This window comes from Oryza sativa, chromosome 4 (assembly GCF_034140825.1).
Source record: "Oryza sativa Japonica Group chromosome 4, ASM3414082v1".
Classification (NCBI taxonomy): domain Eukaryota; kingdom Viridiplantae; phylum Streptophyta; class Magnoliopsida; order Poales; family Poaceae; genus Oryza; species Oryza sativa.
In genome coordinates, this window is record NC_089038.1 from 9,578,072 (window position 1) to 9,590,494 (window position 12,423).

Sequence of the window (12,423 nt, forward strand, 5' to 3'; positions counted from 1 at the left end):
AAAAGCGCGAGACCGTGCGGTCTTGCGAAATGAAAGAGCGAGAACGAACGGTCTCGCTGAACCAATCAGCGATACCGGATTTCAAAATGATTAATTAGTGATTAATTAATTATTAATTAATCACTAATTGTTATTATTAAATAGTTAATTACGTCATTAGTCACTAACCAAAGGAAGCATTGGTACGGTGTCGCTCTCTTTTCAGCGATACCGTTCGGTCTCGCTCGTTCTTTCCGCGAGAGCACGCGGTCTCGCTTTTTCACCGCACGATACCGCCCTCGACGTCACCTCATTTTCGCTCAATGATTGTGCGAGATCGACGATATATTTTTTTTAAAAAATTTACATCCCGAATATTCCTGAAATAAAATTGAATGAGCGATATATTTTCAAATTTAATTCGAAGTTTGTATTCGTTCCTTTTCTTTCTATACATTAACAGCTACAGTAACACCATAACCATATAAGTAAGCTAGCTTGGTTTTAATTAATTGACAACACATGCTTCTAGATAAAAGGTGTACACTTGGATGCGTCATTTGATAGCACGAGTCAGGAACATTGCTATACATTCACCAGTTGCTGTAACTGCCTCGAGGTAACACTAATCCTTAATTTCCTATGGTTTCTGACCTACTGATCCTCTCTTACGTTCTTTCCTTTTCCTAGTTTACAACTACTGACCTATTTCTTCTAGTATACATGTACAATAGAAGAAATGTCTAGTGAAATATGTACAAACGGACCTAAATATATAGTTGCGGAGTTAGCTCTGTACAGTATTGCAAGCTAGAAAGCATGCATGGGTTGAGTACCTATACAAAATAAAAAAATATATATTATAGGTTAGAATGATAATTAATGACGACTATAATTTCATCAATACAGTAAGAACAAAAGTGTGCAATGTACATAATGATGCGTTACCTTGTTTCTCAAGCACATGGAGCCATGCATTGCTTGAGCCACGATGGTCTGAATGGCTAATGGTAATGGAGGTGGCATTTGTCGAGAAGAAACTGACCCGGCTGGACAATAAAAAATTGGTAGTGATGCATGTCACTTGAAGGGTGATCTTGGTGATCTATCTACTAGTCCATCTTTAGACTTTACAGGAGTACGGTCCTGGTTTGCCTCCTTCTCAGCCTCCTTCTGTGCTTTCTTCTTGTCAGCCTCAATCTGCTTTATGTTCTCCTCATGTGCTTTCCGAAATAACCCCACAAAGTTCAGAAGAGTAGACGTGACTGTATTTTTGTCGAATTCAAAATTAATGTGAGCAAGAGGAAAGAAGGATGCTGTTACTACTTAAAGTCTCCATTAACATTTGTTTTAGAGGAAAAATACTGTAGGAGAACCTCCTACAGTGTACATATAAATATATAGTATAAGATTTACAGTTACATATGTACATGATCAGAAAATTAATCAGAACATACGAACATTGATAGCTTTTTAATTTAAAAAGGTAAAAGAAAATGAATTTAGCACACATAATCAATCAGTTAACAGGAACTCTTGTTAATTTATACTAGCGCCGTGTTTAGTTTCAAAATATTTCTTGAAACTTCCAACTTTTCCATCACATCAAAACTTTCCTACACACATAAACTTCCAACTTTTTCGTCACATCGTTTTAATTTCAACCTAACTTTTAATTTTGCCATGAACTAAACACAGCCTAGATCTTTTTGCCGATCAGGGATTAGGTACGGTAAATTCAGTGGTCCATTTTCTGTATGGGACCTAACGTGCTGCAGATGGCACCAGCCCATGAGCCCAGGTCCATTTACTAAGCCCTCGTTTAGTTTTTAACTTTTTCTTCAAACTTTCAACTTTTCCATCGTATCAAAATTTTTCTACACACATAAACTTTCAATTTTTCCATCACATCGTTTCAATTTCAACCAAACTTTCAATTTTAACGTGAACTAACACTGTAACACACCCTAAGCCTTAGCTTTGTTCAGTACTTTAGACCTTCCCTCTGTTCCAGCATATAAGCTTTTATTAATTTAGATGATCGTGAACACAACAGGAGATTTACCTGGTCTTGAAAATTCTAGAACGAAAGAGCACCAACTTCCTAAATCCGACAATTCGTAAAATTCAAGTATTTATTAGATCTAATAATTTCTGTCAGACGTTTAATTATTGATTCTGTCTTTGAGCTAGTGAATGTCACATGTTTGGAAAAAATGATGCTCTCAAGCAGTGTTCACAAAACTGTAAAAATTAACTTGTTCTACCACAACTTGATGGAGAATTGGGAATCATCCAGAATTTCCAGATCGAATATTACCTTGTTCAAAAGGACATTTTGCAGGATCCTCTCCAAAATAATAGGCTAGTGCATCCGCACTTTTACCCTGTCACCGCTCAGTATGTTAAAAGGGGTTCGAATCCAAATGGAACAGTTTTGAAAGCTAGCTTGTTGGATCACGATGGCTTACTACTTCAGCATATAGTGCTGACAAGGACCTTACATCAGCTCCAGAAGCATCAGTGAACTCCTTCAAAGTCTAGATTGCAAAACCATCAGTAAATATATCTGTTTATTAAGATTCCATACTTAAAGAAACAGAAAGGAACGTCAAGTAAATTTCTTTCTGTTTCTTTGTGTGTGTGTGTGACGCCGTTGACTTTTTAACGAACGTTTGACCATTCATCTTATTCAAAAATTTTGTGCGAATATAAAAAAAATTAAATCATGCTTAAAAAATATTTAATGATAAATTAAATCACATCAAAATAAATGATAATTATATAAATTTTTGAATAAAACGAATGGTCAAATGTATCTAAGAGTCAACTGCATCATATATTAAAAAACGGATGGAGCAGTAGCCATCTAAACTAAACACATAGCATCCAAAAAGGTAGGGAATTAAATTATACCTTGCGGAAAACCTCAGAAACGGGCCCATCACTTTCTGAAGCAGCTAGTTCTTGTTCAACCTTCTGCAGCCCTTTCACAACTGCTTGCTGCTCCTCAGCCAATGCTTTCAGTTGCAACTGTTCAAAGCAACTCCAGAATGGGTACATCAAGTTGATCCCTTATCACCCATATTATTTAATATTATAGCTGACGTATTGGCTATACTGATTAATAGAGCCAAAGTTGATCGGCAAATTGCAGAAGTAGTACGACATCATCTAATGAATGATGGTCTCTCTATCTTGCAATATACCAATGATATAGTTTTTTTTATGGATCATAAATTAGAAAAAGCTCGTAACCTGACGTTATTGCTTTATGTCATTGAGCAAAGGAAAATTTTGCTACAGGACACTGCTTATGTGTGGTTTTAGCCCTAGTACACTACCAAACTCACTTTTAGAGGAAAACACTCCTTAAACATGGTAATTTGCCAGTAGACACCGCGCCGATTAAAACAATAATTTCTGGTTGAAGAGGAGAGAGACATTGCGTGAAATGTCGCAAATGCCCTTGGGCACACTGTCAGCTCTATCTCCTATCTCTCTTCTCTTCCTGCCCACATGTCGCTCCTCGCTGGCTGCCGGCCATGCCCGCGTAGACACTGCTTGGGAGGCAGTGGCGAGCAGCAGAAGCACCCTGGCCCTCCGGCAGCCCATCAGCCGTAGCGCGCGGTGGAGCAGCTGCAGCCGCTCCTTCTCCCCGCCGCCTCGCCACCCCCACCCCCTACCCCCGCCCTTCCTCCCACCGCCGGCCGACGCAAGCCAGCCGTAGCTCCCGCACCCCATCCCCGTCGACGCTGAGCCACTCATGGCCACCGCCGCAGCCGCCGCTGCCGCCCTTCTCTCATCCCAATCGCCGAATCACGATGCCGCAATCCCCCCTCCCCCCACAAACACGCGTGTGATGGTCAGAGGCAAGGGCAGATTGGGGGAGGCGACTGCACACGACGCCGGCGAAATATACCCGGCGGTGGAACGACTGATTTTGCTAGCGGCAAGCTCGGTAGCAGAGAGTGGTGGATGGGCATGGAGGCCAAGTAGGTTGAGCTCGTCGAGGTAAGCGTAATGCAGCGACGCGACTGACTCGATGGCGCCGGGGGTGCCGGTGACGCAGAGAGCATTCAACTTCCCCTCGGTGAGCATGGAGACAACCACCGCGGCCGATCGGCGGGCGCCCTTCTCCAACGAGTTATTCCAGATGAACATCTCGATGAGCCGCTCGATGTCACGTCGATGGTGACGAGTTCAACGACTGCCTCCACCGCCATCTGCGCGGGCATGGCCGGCGGCCGGCGGGGAGCGACATGTGGGCTGGAAGAGGAGAAGAGAGATAGGAGATAGAGCTGACATGTGGGCCTAAGGGCATTTTTGACATTTCACGCGTTTTCTCTCTCCTCTTCAACCGGAAATTATTATTTTAATCGGCGTGGTATCCACTAGCAAATTACCATGTTTATGGAGTGTTTTCCCTCAAAAGTGAGTTTGGGCAGTGTCCTAGAGCTAAAACCACACATAAGCAGTGTCATGTAGCAAAATTTGCCTTGAGCAATTAACAGTCTTAAGATAAATTTCCATAAAAACTAATTATATTGCTTTGGTGAAGCGAACGAGTTTAACAATGAATACATGGAGCTCTTTGGTTGTTCCACTGGTAAATTTCTATTCCGGTATCTAGGTATCCCTATTCACTATAGGAGATTAAGAAATGCCGATTGTAAAGATGTGATAAAATGCTTTGAAAAACATCAAAGTAGTTGGAAAGGAAAACTCCTGTCCACCGGAGGATGGCTAACATTGATTAATTCAGTGCTAAGTAGCCTCCCGAGATATATGATGTCTTTCTTTGCCATACCAAAGGGGATACTTACAAAGCTTAAGTATTTTCGCTCCAGGTTTACTGGAAATGTGGTGGTCAGAGAAAAAAAGTGCCTCCCCAAGGAACAAGGGGGGGGGGGGTTGGGAATTCATGTTTTGGACATTAAGAATGTGGCTCTACTTAGTAAGTGCTTATTCAAGTTGCTCTCCACGGAAGGGGTTTGACAACAGTTGATATGTAATAAGTATGTAGGTGATAAACCTCTTTCTCAAGCTTAGTGGAAGGCCAGGGACTTATACTTTTGGTCCACCCCCATGAAGGAGAAATGGGATTTTCTCTGGTTTGGATCCTTTATATAGCTCCCAAATCAGGTTATGAGAGACAAATGGTTGGGCAATTCAACCTTAAAAGAACAGTATCCTTGCCTTCAAAATATAGTTAAGCATAAGCCGGCTACTGTTGCACAAGTCTTAGAAACCAATCATTCCCTTTCATGGAGAAGGGACCTTATAGGATCAAAATAGGTGGCTTGGAATAATTTATTATGAGTAAAATGCACGGGTGGTCCTTAAACTTGTATTTATTATCATGTATCACTGATTTTCAATTAACTCAGGAGCAAGACGAGTTTCGTTAGAACTTAACCTCAAATGGGGAGTTCTCGGTGCAGTCTCATTACCTAGCTCTAATTCACATCAATGTTCTTAATATTAATAAACATCTTTGGAAACTAAAGATACCCTTAAAAGTTATGATTTTTCTTTGGTATTTTCATTGTGGAGTGGTGTTAACGATGGATAATTTGACAAAAGGAAACTGGCAAAGCAATAAGAACGGTTGTTTTTGTCACAATGATGAGACAATTAGACATCTTTTTTTTTTTGATTTTGCCCATTCTGTTTGGTCCAAGTAGCATTTGGACTTCCTCCACTGCATAGTGTAGCCCATATGTTTGGGAGCTGCCTTGCTGGAATTCATAATAATTTAAAAGCACATGTCCTGTTAAGAGCATTTGCTACTTGTTGGTTGCTTTGGCTATGCAGGAATAATGTATATTTTGATTAAAAAAAATCATAACTTCACTATTACAGGTTATATATTGTCTTATCCATTGGCTTCGTACATGGGCTATCCTACAGAAGCCTGATCCGCGGGATATGGTGGTTGCGGCATGTCTACATTTGGAGAAGGTGGTCAAGGAGTTCTTTACCCAGGTATATGGGTGGAGATCTAGTATTAGGATTGGTGGCTCTTAATACTTTGTGCATTTAGAGGATATATTTAAGGAGTTGTTCATGGGTGACGATTTATTCTTTCGATTGATGGTCCTTACAAATCCATGATATTCTCCATTTTTTGTTTGTTGAGTGTGGTCGTGTGTATCTTAGTTATGCAGAGGCACCGTGATGTAATTGATTGGGTTCAATACAAACTTCCATTTTCTAAACAATGTATAATTTTTTTTATCAACACAAGTCCTTTGGATGCTCTCGTCAGATCGACATACACACCTTAGAAGCAGCTTCTAGGTTGACAAATTCCTCATAAAAATCCAGTAAATGTGGTGATTTGTCCGCAAGGCCCTGATAAACACTTAAACCAACCATCGAGTTAATAAGAATTAAAGCTTATTATAGAAGCAAACTTAGAATTTTATGAGAGGAGCAAAATAAGCAGTATGATGACAAGTTAAACATGACAAAGAAATTAGCTAGTTAGTTGGCCTTTCAAATTGAGTAAATATCACAAAACTAGCGATATTTTAACTAAGGCTGCCTTTAACTAAACTATCGCAAAACTACAGATTCAAAAATGTATATGACGAAATTACAGATTTAGTGCCAAATTTTTCATAGAACTACAGATTTATAGCATTGTATCACAAAACTACTGATTTAGTGATGAAGTTATCAAAGAACTACATGTTTTAGAGTTAATATACATAGCACTATTGAGTTAATGTACATAGCACTATTGAGGTATATTAATCATGAAGAGTGCCTTGTATGTAATTACAAGACACTCTTTTGGTGAAATGTGGTGAAAAGCAAAATATCACAATTACATTCTTTTCTAGTCCTACGAGCATAATATATCTTTACTCCTTTGAATATTCCTTGTGGTGATGGTGGTGGCCACCACCACTGATATTTGGGCCCCACATAATTAGTATAGACAAATTTATTATTTTGGGATCAACATTATCTTTCATACTCATGCTTGATTTTATATGAACAACTAGTGTACGACAGCTATATATCTCCATACCTTACAAAGAAAGTGCATTAGTGTCATTCTACTGTTGTTTGCACGAGTGTCTGTAAGTTTTAATAGGCTGTCCAAGCGAAAACCAAGAGCCTGGCCTGCAACAAGATAAGGAAAAATTAAATATTTTTTCTTCCTCAATGAATACGAGGTATAGGGAAGCTAAAATTAGTGACCCACAGATCTTGAACATACAGTACTTAAATTGACATTCAAACAACTTCAATCTATAGCCTGAATTGTTTTACATTGTTGCACCTAGAGAAACAACTTATTTTTGTTGATAATAGTGGAAAGGATAAATGTAATTATATATACAGTGAAGTTGTCACAGGGCATTTCTCCCTCCTAGTCCTAATGAAGAGGGAGCTTAGAAATTATCCAGGAAATTTCAACTGCAAAATGATTTTAAGCTAAACATATTTGCATGAAAGTTTATTTGAAAGATTTTATAGCTCGTCAATAGACGCAGTAAATTACCTCTTGGTGTTCCCTGATTTAATTTATTTCCTAGAAACAGAATTTTCTCCATGATCACCTTTAACTTCTCAGAGCCTCTGAGCTGATTGACATATTGAAATGAGCTCTCACGTGATAAACATTAATACTTATTAATCCAAAGGAGGTGTATTAAAACATATTTACCTCCTCACAAGCGGATGACACAGTCAGCAAATTCTTTCTAACATCCCTAATCTAAGAGGGAAATGAAAAGGGGGATAGTGAAAATCTATGGACATTTCAAATACGGAGATAATAACTCAAAATTTCAACAGTGTATGACCTGTGATTGAAATTGAATCTTGAAAGCAAATATCCTAAACTTAGATTCAACCCTCGGCACCTTCATAAGCTCTAGAAAAAACTGCAGACGGAGGAGATGAATAGGAATGTACAAAATATAATTTGTCAGTTATAACCTCAATAGTTCTGATCAAATATAAGTGAAAACAAATCAATATATAACAAAAGAAGAGTCCAAACATGCATGAAGGTTTACCTGCTCACACTTTCCAAGAGTTTCCTTGTCTCCAGTGTAGTTCTGATAGGAAAAAGTGCAAATACTTTACTTTTGCAAGATATTCAGAGAAGAGAAAAATTAAAGATTACAGAAGGAGTGCAAGGAAATATAAGCTTTAATTTTAAAACAACCTTTAGAAGTTCCATCTCCTCTTTTGTTGGGCAAAATTTTATGAGATTTTCCAGTTGATCAGCGTCTAGAACTGAATCATCCAAAGCTAGAGCAGCACTCTGTTACAAGTAGAGAAAGTAGATATAGAATGGATGAAGCACCTTAAGCCTTACCGGTAGCCATTTAAAAAATGGGAGTAACTTTTGAGTAAATGTCCACTAAAAATCTGAATAATTCTTAAGAATGAAGTAGCTACTAAATGTCATGAACTGAGTTTCATCAAACGGAGGTGATCCTTGGTCTAAAATGCAAATGGTTTCAGGGTATACAATTCAGCTCCAGGAAAATGGACTAAATATGGTGTATTAATTAATATCAAGATGGAATGTGATTGAAACATTCCTATAAGCATTAGCTGAACCAGATGGAAAACATGTTAAATATGTGATCCAAATCTTAGGCCGACAAAATATTCAGACTAGTTTCCTAGTAGGTCATCACGTCTTTCCCTATTGTGTGTCTTTCCGTTTATCCCTTATATATACTCTTGTAAGCCGTATAGGAAGTGGCGACGATCCCATTGTTATTCCTTTATGTTTGAATCAACTTCTCAATTATGATCATTGTCGGTCGGCACCCGTGGTATTTTCCTGTAAGGGTTTTCCACGTAAAAATTCGTGTCTCCATTGTAGATCTATTTTCATAAAAATTTCGAAACCAAATCCAAATCCTTGAAGTGCATGCAGATTGACTTGAAAATATTCAACATAAATCATTGCGACTATACTTGTGGATTTGGAGTTGCTACCCTGTTTTTAAAGAAACTATCTCAAACTAGTTCGAGTGTTTGGCCTTCACTGATTGGTAGTGTTGCAGAAGTTAATCGATATAGTGAAACGATGACTAACCTTCCTGATTGCTGCAACCATTGATCAACTTTGACATTCCAGAGATAACACAGGAACACATGATATTTAGTAATGTAGTTTAGCTGAAGCCTACATATCCGATGCAATTGTTGGGTTTAGTCCTACATTGATAATTGATGATGGGGGATCATGGCTTAACATGTGGAGGTTATACTCACCCATCAAACCACCTTTTGGTTTGTTTAGACCTAGGATCTGAAGTTGTGGCTTTAGTTGGACCTGTGGTGAAGTAGGCCCAATGTAACTTATGAGACCCACGGTTGGTGAGCTGGACCGAGCACTCTCGCAAGTGGTAAAGTATGTGAAGCTAGATCTAAAGTATGTGAAGCTAGCTTCACATGAAATTTTGATTGTGTCGATAAAATGTCTTCTACATCCTACTTGGCAAAAGGAAACCCAAAAAATTCTCAATATTTGTTAGTAGGGAATCCCACTTAATTTATCACTTAAATGCAGGCTGACACCCTACTTTCCAGTGGAAGAACCCAATCACCAAAAACAAAACTTTCATAAACTCTGTTGATGATTTATTTTGGTCAGCTACCTAATCTTCAGATTGTAAGCAAATCTGGTTAAAAACAAGCTATGTTGGATGTTGTCACAATGCAAAGGTCTATGTGTGCAATTCCCAAACAACAAAATAATAGCCCACATATGCAAAACTGGTTAAAAGCGAGCTATATTGGATGTTGTATCAGTTCTACGCCAAGGAAATAATATAGCGCACGATAGATATTCAATCACTATAGTAGTCATATTAGTCCCTTCGTTCCAATATAGTAAGTTATGTAGTTTTGTCCAAAGTCAAACTTCTTGAACTTCGATATAGTTTATATAAAAGTACATCAACATCTACAACATCAAATTAGTTCCATTAATTCCACCATGAAATAGCTCTTAATAGTGCATTTATTTGTTATTTTAGATGCTGGTGCATTTTCCTATAAACTCGGTCGTCGTTAGAGAAGTTTGATTCAGGTTAGAGCTAAAACTAATATGGTACTGAAGGAGTATTAGCAAGGAACAAAGACATTTAATGACCTTGCCCTTTTGTCCAACTATTGTGCATCAATAAAGGCAAAAAAGAAATAGCAGGGTGCTTACCATCATATCAGGTAGTGGCATTTTGATCTTAGTTAACATGATCTCTGTGTTATTGGCTCGTCTTAAATCAATCTGTAGATTTCAAAGACACCAAGGTAACTCTTAGAAAACACAAGTGATACCAGTAATTAATGAAGGGCAGATTTTATTGTCAGAGAGAAGCTAATGAATACCGTGAAATATAAATATATGAACTAAAGATACAATCTCGGTACAAAAAGCCATCAACACATTTTCAAAAGTGAATATGATAATGAGGTTTTTCCGCAACTATATAGAAAACTTGTCTTCTAAAATGAAAGTAATTATTAATTTTGTGCGCATTACACTTGCATGGAATCAAGTAATTCATTATCATAGCAGTAGATTAAACAAAAGTACTGGGAATATTTTCTGTTTAGCATAGTAATGTGTTAGAGTAAGTTACCAGATGAACTTTGTCAGGTTTTGATCCAAGAGATTTGCTAGCTCCATCTGATTTTGAACCACCTTTTGTCTTTGGAGCAATAGCAAAAAGAGACTCCAATTCTTTCACATCAAATTCAGAATGGCTACATACATGATACTACCAGTTAGTAAAATTTTATTAAAAAAATGATACGAGAAATAAATTGAAATAGCAGCGGGTTTACACTACAGTATTTTTTGTTGTAACTATGGTGAAAGAGGTAGAGAAGTTATATTTTCTAGTAATCAAAAAGCTAAAAAACAAGAGGGTACCTATTAGCATCTGCTTGCTTTTGTATTTCTGCCCATAAACTCCCTTGCATTGCTCTTGTTACTTTAACCCAATGTAGTGGTTTTAGAGTTGACCTTCTTGCTGTGGCAGCTGAGTTCAGCCCCAAGGAACGAGTAAGTCCATGTCCTACTACACCTCTGCCACCAGGTGGAGCAGGCAAACCCCTTCCACCAGGGGGTGGAGGAGGACCACCAGGCACACCAGGAGGCATTGGAGGAGCAGGTGCACCCGGAGGGGTAGGGGGGCCACCTACCCCACCATGTCCTCTAGGGGGTGGAGGTGGTGGTGCAACCCCTCCATGTGCATTGGGAGGTGGAGTTCCACCTCGAAATCCAGCTGGAGGTGGTGGAGCTGGAGGCCCTCCTAGCCCTCCAACAGGAGGTGGAGGAGGAACTCCTCCGATTCCTTCAGGTAAAGGAGGTGCTGGTGGAGCTTGATGCCCACCTAGCCCTCCAATAGGAGGTGGAGGAGGAACTCCTGTGATTCCTCCAGGTGGAGGAGGAGGTGGTGGAGCCCCTGCACCAATGCTAGGAGGAGGTGGAGCCACTCCATAATCTCCCAGAGTTGGTGGCAGAGGTGGTGGCAGAGGTGGAATGCCACCTTGAATTCCTACTGATGTATTTTCTCTCTGAGGAGGAGGTGGTGATGGTGGCGATGGAGCTCCTCCAACTTCTCCTGGAAGATAATGTGGCCTTTCTGGAGGATGATGTGGACACCGTTTCCATTCAAGATGAGATAATGGTGGCAATTGAGGACCAGCATCAATCAATTCAGTAGAAGTTGTAGCTAAAATTCCGTGGCTACCTTCTGGGGGTGGTGGTGGTAGAGGAATTCTAGTATATTTTTTTGCATGATCTTCATAAAAGGAACAAGGTGATGTCGTTAAATCTTTACTAAAAGTAGAATGATGTTCTCCAAAGGGAGGTGGTGGTGGTGGTGCAGGTACTACAACATGCCTGGTATGAGAAGGAATAACACATTCATGTACTTTATGTAGAAGTGGTGGTGGTGGTGATGGAAGAGGAGATGTAGTTGCATATTTTGTAGGAAAAGATGGACAATCAGGGGATTGAGGTGGAGATGGAGTTGGCAAACATTCTTTTGGGAGAGGTGGAGGAGGGGGAGGTAATATTTTTGAATGTTCTCTTAGGGAGGATGTGATTGGAGATAAACATGAAGTTTCTAGAAGTCCTCTAGGTGGTGGTGGTGGAGGAGGAGGTGCGGTTTTTATATGGGATAGTTGATGTAAAGCTGTAAATGATGTTGAGGTTGAAGGTAAAGCTGATGGAAAAGACAATGGTATTGAGGGTGGGGGTGAGGGTGGTGATTGAGGTATCAATGATGGAATCAAAAACATTTCACACCCCACAAGGAATTTTTCTGTTGAAATTTGTACACACTTACCACAAAGAGGAGGTGGAGGTGGTGGAATTGGAATGCCTCCATTTTCTTTACAATGCAATAGCTCATCCTTGCATGCTTCCAAAGGAATGGATAATGT

The 12,423-nt window shown here is 39.4% G+C and overlaps 1 pseudogene; it reads right to left on the reverse strand.

The window, feature by feature from the left end:
* Positions 1–464: 464 nt before the first annotated feature.
* LOC4335297 (formin-like protein 12) lies at positions 465–11,222 on the reverse strand (annotated as a pseudogene).
* Between the last annotated feature and the right edge of the window lie 1,201 nt (positions 11,223–12,423).